This window comes from Oryctolagus cuniculus, chromosome 10, assembly GCF_051225735.1.
Source record: "Oryctolagus cuniculus isolate XC-2025 breed Fujian yellow rabbit chromosome 10, ASM5122573v1, whole genome shotgun sequence".
NCBI classification, from domain to species: Eukaryota; Metazoa; Chordata; class Mammalia; order Lagomorpha; family Leporidae; genus Oryctolagus; species Oryctolagus cuniculus.
Genome location: NC_142876.1, coordinates 30,018,791 through 30,035,095, shown reverse-complemented (window position 1 = coordinate 30,035,095; position 16,305 = coordinate 30,018,791). Strand labels below are relative to the sequence as shown.

Sequence of the window (16,305 nt, the reverse complement as noted above, 5' to 3'; positions counted from 1 at the left end):
CTTGCTACATTTGCTCCAGTGGCTGTATTTACAACTCCTTAGGTTTCCTACAGAAGAAACCATGTCGCCTATGAACAGAAAGCACTGTGATCCCTCCTCGCAGAGCTCCATGCCTTGCATAGGCTGTCCTCTTGCCTCACCGGCTGGGTCCCCCCCCACCCAACGGCTGCTGAACAACAGGAGCGCACCTTCTTGTCTTGCTCCTGATACTCAAGCATGGCGTTTCAGGATCAAGACTATTCTTAACTGTCAGCTTTTCTTGAAAGGCCTCTCAGGCCAAGGAAGGCTCTTACATTTTTGAGTTTCTAGCAGTATTTAATTTGAATGAATGATGGGATTTTGTCCAACGCTTCTGACCAAGTGAGGTGGGCCTCCTGGTTCTCTTTTGTTTATCCAGTGACTTAAATTGACTAAAACCCTGCCTGGTTGGGATAAATCTTAATCACGGTATTATTATTTTCATATTTAACTAGAGAATATTTTAACAATTTTTTCATCTATGCTCATGACAAATATTCATTAATTTTTCTTCTTTTAAGAGTTGTCATGGGGGGTGGCGCTGTGGCATAGCAGGTTAAGCCACCACCTGCAGTACCAGCATCCCATATGGGTACCAGTTCAAGTCCCAGCTGCTCCACTTCCGATCCAGCTCCCTGCTAAGGCCTGGGAAAGCAGTGGAACATGGAGCAAATACCTGGGCTCCTATACCCACATGGAAGACCCAGAAAAAGCTCCTGGCTTTGGATTGGCTCAGCTCTGGCCGTCGCAGGCATCTGGGGAGTGAACCAGCAGATAGATGGACGATCTCTTTCTCTAACTCTGCATTTCAAATAAAATAAACAAACCTTTTGGAAAAAAAAATTGCCATGGAGGGCTGCAACTATGGCATAGAAGGTTAGGCCTCTGCCTGCAGTGTTAGCATCACATATGGGTACCGGTTCAACTTCCCGCTGCTTCACTTTCAATCCAGCTCCCTGCTATGGCCTGGGAAAGCCACGGAAGATGGCCCAAGTGCTTGGGCCCCTGCACCCACATCGAGACATTGTTGTTCCTGGCCTCAGCCTGGCCCAGCCCTGGCCCCTGGCCCTTGTGGCCATTTGGGGAGCAAACCAGAGGATGGAAGCTTACTCTATCAATCTCTTTCTGTATTTATGCTTTTCAAATAAATTAAAAGTTGTTGCAGTCAGGTTTTACTATTAGGGCTACATCAACCTCATAAAACAACCCTTTTTCTGAGTTTCTGTAAGGTTGGTGCTATTTCTTGTGCAAATGTTTCAAATGACCGGTAAAAGCACCTGGGCCTGGAGTTCATTGTGGGAAAAATTCTGATTATGAATTCAATTTCTTTAATCATTATAGGGCTATCTAGATGTTCCATTTCTTCCTCCATCAATAGAGGAAGCCTAAATTTTATCATTACAAATAGTCATGAAATTTGATAAAGTCATTAGTGCATTTTTTTTATCCTTTAGATCTGTAAGATCTAGTCTTTCATCACTGCTACAACTGATTTGTGGCTGTGCACTCTTTTTAAAATCAGTCTAATGGGGGAAAAAATCAGTCTAATGGAGATCTTAGCTTTCCAAAGAACTGCCTTTGGCTTTGATAACCATCTTTTTTGTTTTAAATGACAGGGCTCCTTCAGGGATGTTACAGGGGTGAGGGTCCTGACACTTCTTTTTCCCCCCTTTGAAAAGCAGAACAAGAAACAGAGGCAGACGGAGCTCTTCGGCCTGCTGGTTCACTCCCCAAATGCCTGCAACAGCCCAGACTGGGCCGGGCTGAAGCCAAAGATCCAAGTACTCACTTGCTGCCTCCCAGGGTGCACATCAGCAGGAAGCTGAAATTAGCAGCAGAGCCAGGACTGGCACCTAGGCACTGTGATAGAGAGACGGGTGTCCCAAGTGGCTTCCTAACTGGCAAGTGCTGCTCCAGCTGGTCACTGATTTCTTCTCATATGTTTATTATTTCTTCCTTTTACTCACTTTCCATTTTATCTGTTTCCCCTAGTTTCTTCGGAAAAATCTTAGGCAACTTTTTCTTAGCTGGTTTAATTATTTAAAGCTGTAAATTTCCAGTCAAGCCTAGCCGCATGCCACATATGTGATGTTATATTTTCACGATGTCTTAGTTTCAAGTATCTTTTTTTTTTTTTTTTTTTTTGACAGGCAGAGTGGATAGTGAGAGAGAGACAGAGAGAAAGGTCTTCCTTTTGCCGTTGGTTCACCCTCCAATGGCCGCCACGGCCGGCCTGCTGCAGCCAGCGCATCGCGCTGATCCGAAGCCAGGAGCCAGGTGCTTCTCCTGGTCTCCCATGGGGTGCAGGGCTCAAGCACTTGGGCCACCCTCCACTGCACTCCCGGGCCACAGCAGAGAGCTGGCCTGGAAGAGGGGCAACTGGGAAAGAATTCGGCGCCCCGACTGGGACTAGAACCCGGTGTGCCGGTGCCGCAAGGCAGAGGATTAGCCTAGTGAGCCGTGGCGCCGGCCTCAAGTATCTTCTTATCCCCTAATTTTTTAGTAAATAACCCCAAAGTCAAAGAACTATGTTAATTTCCAGTTTTTAACAGATGTCCTATTGGTATTAATTTCCTATTGTTGGCAGAGAACATAGTCTGTGGATTTCCAACTTTTCAAATTTTCAAAATTAAGACTTGTGGCCTGCCAATAATCTTTCCTGATGAGGTTAGTGTGACCACTTCTGAGTATTCTACTGATGTTGGGTTTAGTATTCTATAACTATCAATTAGGTAGTTGTTAATCTAACTCAGAACTTCTAAGTCATTGTTATTTTTTCGTCTAACTGTACTAACTGCAACTGTGATTTTGTCCCATCAATTCTATCACGTTTTGTTGCATGCACTTTGAAGCTCTTTTTATCAAGCCAACACGCATTTGCGATGATGACTTATCCACCTAAGTAAACAGCGACCTGTCATCCACAGTGTCCTGGCTCCACTGCTTCTGATTAACAGTCACCAGCTGTTCACATCTCTCTTCTCCTGCACGTTCATGCATTTCTCAGCAGCTGTTCTAAGACGTCCTGTTTCATCAGTCTGACTCTGATGCACCTGAGTGGGGTTCTCTTCTGGTTACTCTGTGTGAGTCAGAAGGAATCTCTTGTTTGGTATTCAACTGCTGACAGATTTCAAGCTCCACCACTCTCTCTCCTTCCGTCTCAAATCTGGGAGAGCCTAGCCACTCCCTCTCTACTAAGAGAATTTCAAACCAGGGCAGTCTCAGCACATGCACAGGACATGACCTGTTACCCCAGCCCCCACCCCTAACCACAACAAAACCCCAAACTTTCATCACTGCTCTCACCAGGCATTTTTGGACCAACCTGGGAACCTTTCCTGCTTTCCCCAGAAAGCCTCAGTACGTGAGTAATAAACTTTTCCAAGTTCTCTCGGTGCATGTATAGGAAACATCATCAGTCTCACATTAAGATCAAATTTGGGGTGGGGAAAGTCCATCCCACATGAGGGTACTCAAAAACACCGTAAAAGTACGGAATTAAAATATTTTTATTTTAGTGCCAAAAAATTTTGAAATCCATGCATAGTTTTTGCTATATGATTCACTTAGTGACATGTGCCAGGCACAGTACTAAACCCTTACACATGGATGAAATCTCTCAATCCTCAATACCAGCGCGAATTCGGCATTGTCGCCTGCTTTTGACAAGTAAGGTAAAGAGATAAAGTAATGTGCGGGAAGTCAGCTAAGCAGCCACGTGGTAGGGCCCAGGTCTGCCTTCTTACTGACATCATCTGCTTCTTACAAAGTTAGCAAAAAGTAATTAAATGCAGCAAGCCAAAATTCTCCAAATATACAATACACAATGTGCAAAATGACAAAATTAAACATTTCACTACAAGAGCTATGTCCTCAGGAAAGACAACCCCTTTGGACAAGTACATATACTAACACGGCCCTTTCCAAATTAAAATAGAGGAAATAATAGATTTCTCTAGTTACAGTCTTATAAAAGTAAAATCAATACTCTTACTTTTCTTCAGTTTAAAACAGCTCTTCTCAGAGGCAGAAGAAAAAAACCAGGCCATGATTGAAAATACTTTTAATCTCTACCTTTAAATGTGATGTTAAAAACATATACCTTGAAATTCCGCTAGGTTTCTACCACCTTTGAAAAATTACAAATATCTCCCACCACCCCCACACACCATTCTGTATTGCTGAAAGGATTTAAATATCAGTTCTAAAAATGCCCTTCCAAAAACAGAAACCTTTTTTACTTAAATAAGTATATATGGCTAAGACTTTATAAAGTCCTCAAAAAAAAGTTCCTTTGATAATGCAGCCTATGGAATTTCTAGTTTTATTTTCACATATATTATTTTAAACATTTTTTTAAAAAGGAGCATCTAAATGACAAAAGAAAATGTAATAGAAAAACATGCCAGCTCAATCTTTTAAGTGAACAAAAAAACTGAAATACACGTCAAACAAAAATTACAATCCAAAATGAGACTCAAATTCTAATTTTTTTGTAATGGTTGATTTCGCTTTAAACAATTATCTTTTTTTTAAAAATCATTTTTTTTAAAAAATTTCACAAAAGCAAAGCTCAACTACTGTGGTTAGATTTGGAAGTTCAGCAAGTGCATTCATGTGCAGAGGTTAAAATGTCAGACTGGGCCCACTCTGTGGCCTGCCTAGCAGATTAAGCCACCGCCTGCGGTGCTGGCATCCCATATGGAAGCAAGTTCCAATCCCGGCTGTTCCACTTCAATCCAGCTCTCTGCTATTGCCTGGGAAAGCAGACTCCTTGGTCCCTTGCACCCACATGGGAGACCTGGAAGAAGCTCCAAGCTCTTGGCTTCGGATTGGTGCAGCTCTGGCCGTTGTAGCCATTTGGTGAGTGAACAAGTGGATGGAAGACCTCTCTCTCTCTCTCTCTCTCTCTCCCCCTCTCCCCCTGTCTTTCTTTCTCTACCTCTCTGTAACTCTGCCTTTCAAATAAATAAATCAATCTTTAAAAAGTCAGACTTCTGTATTACTTATACCTATTAATGCAAATGATACAAACCCATCACATAAAAACTATGAGGAAATGTCCTTTCGAGTTATTTCAAACATTCTGCATAATTTTTTGCACAGTTTCAACTGCAGACTTTCACGGCACTCTGAGGACAAAAATAACTTTCCTTCACTGCCCCCAACCGGATTGGCTCAGCAATTTGGTAAATATTATATCCCCTGAAATATATACAAAACCAAGATGTAAAAGAAAAAAGCCTGTGATGAGGGAGCTAATCAGAAATCTCCTAATATATTTCTCTAATTTAAGCATTTATAGTTTTACAAAAGCCTCAAAATGACCATTTCACACAGCTTCCCATAATAACCCAAATACAGAAATGGAAGTAATATTGGAATTTGAGAATAAAGACTAACTTAACACTTCAAAGAAAAACATAGCAACAGAAGAAAACCCTAGTTACACAAGTTATAATAAAATAGTCTCTGAAAATAGAGCATCATTGGATAATTTAACAGGTATCATGGTCAAATATTTGTGTAGAATAAAAGTTTGTTTTGTTGGAATGCACACACTTGATGCAAATGCCTCTCATGTCCCTCGAGCTCCCCATACCTTCTTCCTGTTCCTGGCAACCACTGAATCTGGAACACCACACTGTCACAAGGAGGAAGCAGAGAGCTCATAAGACAAGCACTTGGTGAGCTCCCTTCATTGACTTCCAGGAAGCTCTTGTCAGCCTGCTTTCCTCCTTTTTTGCATTAAATTGCAACAAGATCTCAAGGCTTTCCCAGCCATGCCCAGAGAGATGTATTAACAATAAATCTCTTTTCTGAAATGGAAGATTCAGCTTGAACTAGATCAAAGCTTCATCGTCTCAGTGAATTCTACTCACTCCATGCCCTCCAGGACGTGCCAGCTGCCATTTGTAAGGCCCCTCCCGGTCCTGGAACAGTGGCAGGGAGTTCGAGGGCGAGGGCACAATCCTGCCTGGCTGACTGGACTGCCATCTGCTGCAAAGCACTGTGGGGCTGGGCTCCCGTGGAGGTCAGAGGCCCTACAGTTGCTTCCTCAAGCAGCGACTTCTCAGGCTGCTTCCACGCGGGTCACTTCGACCCTCCATCCACGTTGGCCTCTTGATCCTTTTAAGACAAATCCAGCTATCTCACTCAAGCCTGCTCAATGAAATAACGTTTTCATCTTTGACTATCAAGTGCAGCCACCCCATCGTGACTTCTTCCTTTCACTGATGCAGAGGCAGCTCCAGCTCGTCTTTCACTTCTCGGCTTGTCCGCATAGAAGTCAGGTCTCAGTCTATCTCAAACCTCCGCAGACACACGTCAAACTGAGCAGCTCTAGTGAAGTCACCAATCTGGACAGAGGAGAAGGGAAAGGCTACCACATACTCTCCCCATGGACGTTCTCCCTAGCATCTGTCCCCGGAGGCCTTCTTCCTTGGGTCAGCCTGTAACTGTATGGACACTCCTCTCAGGAAAGCCTTTCTGCAAGTCCTGCAGCAGCTGGGGGAGGGGCTGGGATGGGAAAAGAGGGTAGCTCCTCAACACCGACTGTAGGTTACTACGCACTGTCCATTGCTCCTGGATTTAGGATGCATTATGAACGCATGCCAGAGGAGTTTCCACGGCAACTTTTGGTTATGGTTCTACTTCCAGATCAAACATGATCAGCTCATAGCAAGCCAATATTCCTTTTGCAACAACTACAGAAGGGGGGAGGGGAGGGGAGGCAACCTGCTCAAAGACAATGCACAGCTGCCAAAGCAGTGAGATCCAGATGACCCAAACTGCAGCAGAAAGAACACTTTCTAGGTGAAATGAGAATCCTCTGCCAATCCTCTCCAGGGGTCATCTGCAGGTTCTAGGCACAGGCTAAGGACTGGGTTCAATCTGGCAAAAGAAACTTTACTGACTACACAGTGGAACTCTGACAATCATGAGAGCCTCTCCCCTCAAGTGAGTATCAGATTCTAAAGCTGAGGGGTGAAGACTCAAACTGTGAAAGAGTAAACAGGAAATCTCCCAGTGTCTGTGGGATCCAAGAAGGGAACCTCCGGCCCATGGGCTGTGTAAGGCCTGCAAAAACCATCTGGTCTGGCCCTGCCGAGGCAGCTGCAGGCAGGACTCGTACACATCTATAGCAGCTAATGTTTTAAGTTGAGAATTCTGTGTGGCCTGCAACTAGTGTTATAAATATCCAAATGGCCCTTGGCAGAAAAAAGGCCCCCCCCCACCCCGGCAATTAGGTGACAGCCAACCAGGTTTTCAATCACAATCTCAGTACAAAAGGTAGAGTAAGCCAGTAATAGACTACACAAAATCAGGATGGCAACCCAGTCCCAACCATATTCAATCTGATTACAGAGTAAGATGATAGGCCTCTCTTGCTATCTACCTGACTTTGGTAGGGTCAAATACTGTTTGGGAAGACATCATTGCGGCCAACAGAATACTCTTAATACATGAATTTTATATATTATATGCAGTATATGGCATAAAACCAAAATTACATGACCTGAAGAGGTAGGAAAATGTGATAACCTAAAAAATGAATAGATAATAAATAAGTATATGATCCAGACACTAGAATTTGTAGACCAAGTCTTTAAAGTAATTATTATAAACACATTAAGAAAAACAGACAAAATGGAGAAATTCAAGAGAGACCTGAAATCTAAATCTATACCATCTAAGGAACATACTAAAACCATACTAAATACTGAAACAGGCCGGCGCCGCGGCTCAATAGGCTAATCCTCCTCCTGTGGTGCCAGCACCCCAGGTTCTAGTCCCGGTCGGGGCGCCGGATTCTGTCCCAGTTGCTCCTCTTCCAGGCCAGCTCTCTGCTGTAGCCCAGGAGTGCAGTGGAGGATAGCCCAAGTGCTTGGGCCCTGCACCTGCATGGGAGACCAGGAGAAGCACCTGGCTTCTGGCTTTGGATCAGCGCGGTGCGCCGGCCACAGCGGCCATTGCGGGGTGAACCAACAGAAAAGGAAGACCTTTCTCTCTGTCTCTCTCTCTCTCACTGTCCACTCTGTCAAAAAAAAAAATATTAAAACAATATTTGAAGTTAAGAACTTATTAGGGGGCCAACACTGTGATGCAATAGGTAAGGCCACCCCCTCCAGCACCAGCTGGAGCTCCCAGCTGCTCCAGTTTCAATCCAGCTGCCTGCTAATGCACCTGGGAAAGCAATGGAAGACGGCCCAAGTACTTGAGCCCCTACACCCACATCAGGGACCAGAAGTTCCTCACCCTTCGCTTCGAATCTGCCCCCAAAATACACAAGCTGTAAATGAGGAAACAGGAAAAAATAAGAATACAGTATTGGAGACATTTTAATGTTAGGCTAAGTACAAAAGAAGATTTAAGGCAAGAATGTAGGACATGCCAAACTTATGTTTACTATTATGTTTCCTCTCCATAGTCCACATGTGGTACTTAACTCCTTTGCAGGCACCTTGAGTAGTGATACATTTACTTTATTGCCAGTGGGGACCACAGACCTGGAAATACTCTACCACAAAACAGGAAGGGGTAGGAGTAAATAGTATGTTTAAATCTCATCCCAAATAATTATCATCTTTTCAGAATGTAGTCAGTCAAATAGGAATGGTCTGGGCAAGCTGGAATGGGGCCACATAAAGTTGGAAAGAGACCAGGAGCATTGGGAAAACAAAAATGGTTTAATTTTTATAACGCCTATTATTTCAGCAATGCTGACTCTCGTCCCTGCAGCCAATACATTCAGCTAAAAGGACAAGGAAAAGTGCAGATGTTGCCTACTCCATCAGCTGTTAAAATTACACAGACTGCTTAATCTGAGTATAATTCATTTTGTAAAGGTACAAAGGACAAGTGGGTATTTTCTCTGACACAGTAACAAATATGCCCCACACACATGTGAATGTATCATCTACACACAAATGCTCTGAATATCGGGGTCCTGGAGAAGCCTTTTCAAAACATCAACAACTGTAAACGCAGGCACCAGATGAAGGGCAAGGGCTTACACAGCGCCCTGCAGAGTGCACTTCTCAGGATCCCTGGGCTCATCATTCACAACCTCAAAGTTCTAATTTGCATCTACGAAGTTTCATGGTTCTAACTCACTTTAACGAATAATTGTTGCACAGTTGAGTAAACTCAATTATGCATAATATGCTGCTGTGTGGCGGAAACTCTCCCTAAGACACAGCCAATACAAGTTGCCATCTAAAATGTAGTGAGCTTCCCTGGAGAAAATAAAAGGAAGGAGAATGAAGATGTGGAGTATCTGTGACTATTTCAAATCAACGTATCCCTGCTGCAGAGCTTTACAGTTTACAACCTTCCCTAGAGTGGTATGCAGAACTAGGTATCCTGCCGAGATGGCGCAGGCTCACTGCCCCGAGCTCACACTCAGCAGTCACCAAGAAGTGACTCCAGCACAGGTTCATCAGTGTCCGAGTCAGCGCCCATCAGCACAGTGCTCCCTGCATACCTCAATACACACACACATCTATATGTATGAATGACAAGGCGAGAGAACCATCCTCTTCTGAAATAAGGAAAAAGAATTAAAGAACTGAAGAACATTACAGTTTTGGTTCAAAAAGACTTCTCTTCAGCTGTTTCTGATTATCCAGAGAAGTAACAGGAAATGAATATAAAAACTCAAACACAAACTGACAAATCCCTATAAAGTTATTTTAAATTACTCTGATGTTTAAAACTTTAGGAGATGCAAAACAAAATTCAAATGTCAATGACAGCATTAAAAAAAACATATTACCCTGAAAAGATACCTATGACACAAATAATAAAACTGTCACCCAAGAGGGAAACTGGGTGACAAGAAAACAAGGGTGGGTGGGAGACTTACTCTTTTACTGTGTAATCTGTGGTTGATTTTTGAATCATGCGCACGTACTTTTTGTTTCTAAGTAACATACTTTTGGAAAGCAGAAAGTCATAAAAGAGAACGCTCAGAAAATGAAAACAATTGCCCTTTAACAGAAATACTGACTTCAAGGAAATGAAAACATAATCAAGTTTTTTCTCTAAAGACTGATACCCAGAATATATATAAATACATATGTATATATGATTTATTTATTTATTATTTGAAAGGCATAGTTACTAGAGGCAGAGGCAAGTCTTCCTCTGGTTCATTCCCCAAATGGCCGCAACAGCCAGAGCTGGACTGATCCGAAGCCAAGAGCCAGAAGCTTCTTCCAGGTCTCCCATGCAGGTGCAGGGGCCCAAGGACTTGGGCCATCTTCTACTGCTTTCCCAGGCCATAGCAGAGAGCTGGATCAGAAGTGGAGCAGCCAGGACTCGAACTGGCACCCATATAGGATGCCGGCACTGCAGGCACTGGCTTTACCCACTATGCCACAGCAACAGCCTCGATAATCAAGTCTTAAGTAAGACAATTAACCTGCTTAAAAATCCCACTTAAATATTTAATTATGCAGGGTATAAACATAAAATACAGTTTTACATACAAACACGAGTATTAGGGAAAAATATTTAGGTCATCAATTAAGTAACCACTATTAATTTGACTTCCAAAGTTTAATGATTAAGTATAACATTTCCAGATGTATACTTTGCAAACTAAGAAAATGCCTATTTCTATCTTGTTACCAAGAATAGTAAATATTATAGAAAGCATTTTCTAGATCCATCAAGACGATCATAAAGTTCTTCTTAAATATGTGTGGTATCCCACATAAACAGACTTCCTACAGTTTAATCAATCATGAATGCCTGAGATAAACCTTCCCTACTTATGTTTTTGTGGTTTTGTTTTTAATAAACCACTGAATTCTTGTTTCTGATATTTATAACATAAAAAGAGGCTGGCATTCCGGTGTTGCAGCAGGTAAAGCGACCGCCTGAGACACCGGCATGGGAAAAAGTTCATGTGCTGTTTGCTCCACCTCTGATCCTCCAGCTCCCTGCTAACGGGCTGATAAAAGGCAGTAGAAGATGGCCCAAGTGCTTGGGCCCCTGCCATCCATGTGGGAGGCCCAGATGAAGCTCCTGGCTTCAACCTGGATGTTGGGACCCTCTAGGGAGTGAACCAGCAGATGGAAGATCTCTTATGTCTCTCTTTCAAATAAATAAATCTTTAAATACATATATAACTTAAAAGACAATTTATGTGAAAGGGACAGAGAGATTTCTCATGTGCTGGTTCACTCTCCAAATACCCCCACCGCTGGCACAGAGCCAAGTCAAAAGCAAGAGCCAGGAGCTGGGAATTCCATCCTGGTCTCCCAAGAGTGAGCCCAGAACCCAAGTACTTGAGCCATCACAGGGTGAGCATTAGCAGGAAGCTAGAATGAAAGCAGAGTTGGAACGCAAACCCAGGCACTCTTGTATGCGCTGTGGGTATCCTAGGTGGCATCTTAACCACTGTGCCAAATGTCTATCCTGATACTCAATTTTTGGATTTATGTTTATAAGTGAGATTGATGGGGCTAGTGTCGCTGCACAGTGGGTGAAGCTGCCGCCTGTGACACTGGAATCCCATGAGGGTGCTGGTTCAAAGCCCTGGCTGCAGAAGATGCCCCAAATGCTCGGCTCAGGCTCCTGAACTGATGTGGGGGACCTGCAAGTGTCTCCTGGCTTCAGATCAGGCCAGCTCCAGCCACTCCAGCCATCTGAGGAGTGAACCAGAAGATGGAAGAGCGCTCATGTGCTCTGTGCTCTCCCCTCACCAATAAATAAATAAATCTTAAAGAAAAAAAAGTCCAGTGACATCTATATAAACAGAAGCTGACTTCTCTTCATACTGGAGATTGGTATGAACACTTCTTTTAGTGTCTTTGTTTAGTTGAGTATTAAATGAGTTCAATTTTTTTTTATTATTAGCATTCAAGAAACAAAGGTTTAGAACTGGTGGTTTCTAGTTCTTTGCTATGATAAAAAATACTGAAATAAACATCAGAAATATCACCATATTCTTTGTTTCCTAAGGATGAAAGATGAAAAATGTGCTTACATGGTCAAGACATCACTTTAGGAAAGCCTTTATAATTTATGATTATGAAAATAAAGTCTGTGTCCCTACACATTTATGCGTAACAGATATTACAAAACTGCCATTTTGGGGCCCAAGGTGCCTTGCTTTTAACTTCACAAAACTCCGTTCCCATAGATTTTCAATCCTGTTTCACTGTAAATTATGTGTTCAAAGTCAATCTTCCTTCTTATGTGATCCTTACAAAAATATCAATCGTGATTCTGATTTTATGATTGAGATATCACACATTCCCCAGTCTCAAAAATGTGTGAGATGGAAAAGCTTCAACTCTGTATTACTTAGCTCACTGCAGCTTAACAGGCAAGTTCCACTTCTGAATTACTTTGTCTCTTCACATACAACAGTGAAAGGAATCAACGACGACATGTATCTAACCGCAGCTTCAGACCTTCTTAAAGCCAGGACTGTTCTGTCCTAGCTTCAATCCCACTCTAAAAAGAGGGGTCAAGTGGGAGGGTAGGAGGAAATTCTTGAGACAACAAAACTGGCATTTTAACAGACAACATTAGCCATTTAAAAAAAAAATTTATTTTCTTGAAAGGCAGAGTGACAGAGAGAGAGAGAGAGAGAGAGAGAGAGAGAGAGAATATGACTCTTCCACCTACTGGTTCACTCCCCAAATGACCAGAACAGTCAGGACTGGGCCAGACTTCTTTTCCATCCGGGTCTCCATGTAGGTGGCAGGGGTCCAAGGACTTGGGGCATCCTCTGCTGCCTTCCCAGGTGCAGTAGCAGGGAGCTGGATCAGAAGTGGAGCAGCTAGGACTCAAAATGGCACTAATATGGGATGCCAGCACCACAGGCAATGGCTTAACCCACTGTGCCACAATACAAACCCCAAACCACTACTTAAAATTAGGTAATTTTGGGGCTGGTGCCGTGGCTCACTTGGTTGATCCTCCACCTGCGGTGCTGGCATCTCATATGGGCGCCGAGTTCTTGTGCCTGCTGCTCCTCTTCCAGTCCAGCTCTCTGCTGTGGCCCGGGAAGGCAGTAGAGGATGGCCCAAGTGCTTGCGCCCTGTACCCGCACGGGAGACCAGGAGGAAGCACCTGGCTCCTGGCTTCGGATTCGCACAGCACCGGACGTGGCGGCCATTTGGGGAGTGAACCAACGAAAGAGCTTTCTCTCTGTCTCACTGTCTAACACTATCTGTCAAATAAAAAAAAATTAGGTAATTTATGTATCATGATAATATCGATGAAACTTATTTTAGATTTATAAAATCATAAAATATTAACACTTGCAATTTTAAGTAAATAAGCTTACATTAAATCAATTTGTATTACAGCTTAAATAACTGTTTCCTAGCCTCACTTCCAATCTTTTACACTCCATAAACAAGTTAACTGAAATACAACTAAGATTTCTTAAGGATGTTTACTAGTTAAGAAATGACTAATAATCTAAGATAATGTAAAATTACTAAAGACACAGCCATATACTTTATATGGCACCCAACTACAGTGTAAGAAGCCAAACTTTCTGATAGACAACAATTCATACTAACAAAATCTACATTTTAGATCTACAAAAATTTACTTAATTCTTTGAAAGGCAGTGTGACAGAGAAAGAAGGAAAGAGATCTTCTATCCATTGGTTCACTCTTCAAATGGCTCCAACAATCAATACTTGGCTAGGCCAACGCTAGGAGCCCGGAACTCCATCTGGGTCTTCTACATGGGTGGCAGGGGCCCAAGCACTTGGGCCAACACTTGTTGCTTTCCCACACATTAGCAAGGAGCTGGATCCAAAGCAGAGCAGCCAGACTTGAACCAATATGGGATGCTAGCATTGCAAAATGGCAGCTTAACCTGCTATGCCCCAATGACAGTCCCCAAAAATCTACACTTTCAGCATAAAAAACTCAAAGAATATAAACAAGTTTCTAAAATTAAAGAAAATTTTGATAATGAAAATAATTTATGAAAAAGCTCTAGAATATGAAAAGAAAGCTCTATACGAGGCTGTAAAAAGCATGAAAAAATGAGAGAAAGACACGTGACCGAGGTGACCTCTGTGGTTCAAATGCCTCCCACAGTTCACTTTCACCATCAGGCGCTTAAAACAGTCCGCTCTCGGGCTCCGCTCTGGAAAACCTCACTGCAGTGCTAAGCTGAGCCTTAGCCACAGCTGTCCAGAAACTCCATCTCTGTGCCCCAGAGTACCCTCTGATGAGGTGGACACCCACTAACTGGTCTCCCTGCCTCTACTCTTTTTTTTAATAAATAAATACATTTTTAAAATACATTTTAAATATTTATTTATTTATTTGAAAGTCAGAGTTACACAGAAAGAGAAGGAGAGGCAGAGAGAGAAAAAAAGAGAGGGAGGGAGAGAGGGAGGGAGGGAGGGAGGTCTTCCATCCACCGTTTCACTCCCCAATCGGCCACTATGGCCGAAGCTGTGCCGATCCAAAGTCAGGAGCTTCTTCTGGGTCTTCCCACGTGGGTGCAGGGGCCCAAGGACTTGGGCCATTCTCCACTGCCTTCCCAGGCCACAGCAGAGAGCTGGATTGGAAGCGGAGCAGCCAGGACTCGAACTGGCGCCCATACGGAATGCCAGCACTGCAGGCAGCAGCCCTACAGCTATGCCACAGCACCTGCCCCACCCTGTCTCTACTCTTGACAGCCTCACAACCAGTTTCCTCACTACAGCCAGACAAGGAACCTGAAATCCAACTGAGTTCGGAGCCTCCTGGCCCTAAGACGCTCTGAGGACTCTGCCCTCAGCGACCACACTCAGCTGTGTGAATGCCCCAGCACACACGGCATGCTGTCACTTTACAGCCTATAGAGACTCACCCCCGCCACCTCCCACCCCTCCCTGTGCCCTCAAAGGACACCAGCCTGTTTGGGACCCTTCAGCAAGAATCCCACCTACACCATCTGCATACCTCACACACACTGCTCTCAAGGAAATGGGCTTCAAGTTCCTCCTCCACACCACCAAGACCCCACTCGCTATTACTCCTCCAGAAGCGGTCTCTGGACCTACACCTACCTCACACCCACCACACCTCGTGAAATTATCTTTTCAGCTTATCTCCTCTACCAGAGGCAACTCAAAAGCAAGGAATATATTTTAACCCTGGGGAGGAGGAACTTACCAGGCATGCCATGGGCGTTTTATGTTTACTGAACTGAAATGCCAACCACTATGCTAAGAAAAATTAACAAATACAGCATGACTTGTCCCTAGCCAATTTACTAGCAAGTCCCATCAGCTCGACTTCCAAAACACATGCCCAATCTGTTCACTTCCCATGCCAGTGCACAGCCACACCACTCAGCTTCCATCATCTTAAATTTATACAACTCTTAACAGCTTCCTAACTGCCCTGCTTCTGTCCGCCTTTACACCACACACACACACACACACACACACACACACACCTATTCCCCCCAGCATCTCTCCAGCAGCCAGAATGATCTTGTAAAATGTAAAATGTTTACATCCTTTAAAAAGTGATTAAACAAATGCCTTATCTGCTTCCCATTATACTCAGTGTCCAACACTCACATAATCAAACTCTTTCCACATTTTGGACTCTCCATCCAGAGGGCTCCTTCCCAGTCCTCCAGTCCAAACAGCCACTTCCCCCTCCCAGCCTTCACCCTGCTCTTTCCCTGCCTGGAGGCCTCTTCCCTCAGCTCCCTGCTGCTCCCGCAGCGCTCAGCTCAACATCACAGCCCAAGCAGAGCTGCTTTTCGTCCTGCAGTCACTCCCTAGCCTGTCACCACCCTGGTCTCCTTTGCACTCACACCCGTGGTCAATCAGAGTTTGTTTCCTTCCTGTTCACTGTGTGTGCTTGCCCAGGAGGAGAGCAGGAACTTGGGGTTTTGTTCTTTCCTGTCTAGAAATAGTGCCTCACACATAGCTGGCACTCAAGCATTTGGAAAACACAAGACTTAACTGACAAAAACGGTCCTTATTTAAGATATATCTGAAAGAAGTAAGGTAAAAAGAGATCACAGTCTACCAACTGAGGCAGCAAATACCCTACTGTTAGTGTTTGCAGTGAGGCTGGTGTTATCGAGGTCTATGATCTACAAGCATCGGTAGTATGTTTCTCAAAGTTCACCCGGAATATGTCAAGCATATTAGTTTCACATGCTATAGACACTAGCCCAAATGTATGATCACAAACAATCATTTTAGAGAATCCCACATTTTTGACACTTCCCCAAAACCCTATAATGTACAAAAGTCATGAAACATTTAAAAACCACCCACCACTGTTTAA

At 43.6% G+C, this 16,305-nt stretch overlaps 1 protein-coding gene across 21 annotated transcripts in view; it reads right to left on the bottom strand.

The window, feature by feature from the left end:
• SMAD2 (SMAD family member 2) overlaps positions 1 to 16,305 on the bottom strand; it is a 93,237-nt gene that overhangs the window by 43,984 nt on the left and 32,948 nt on the right. The window lies entirely within an intron of this gene.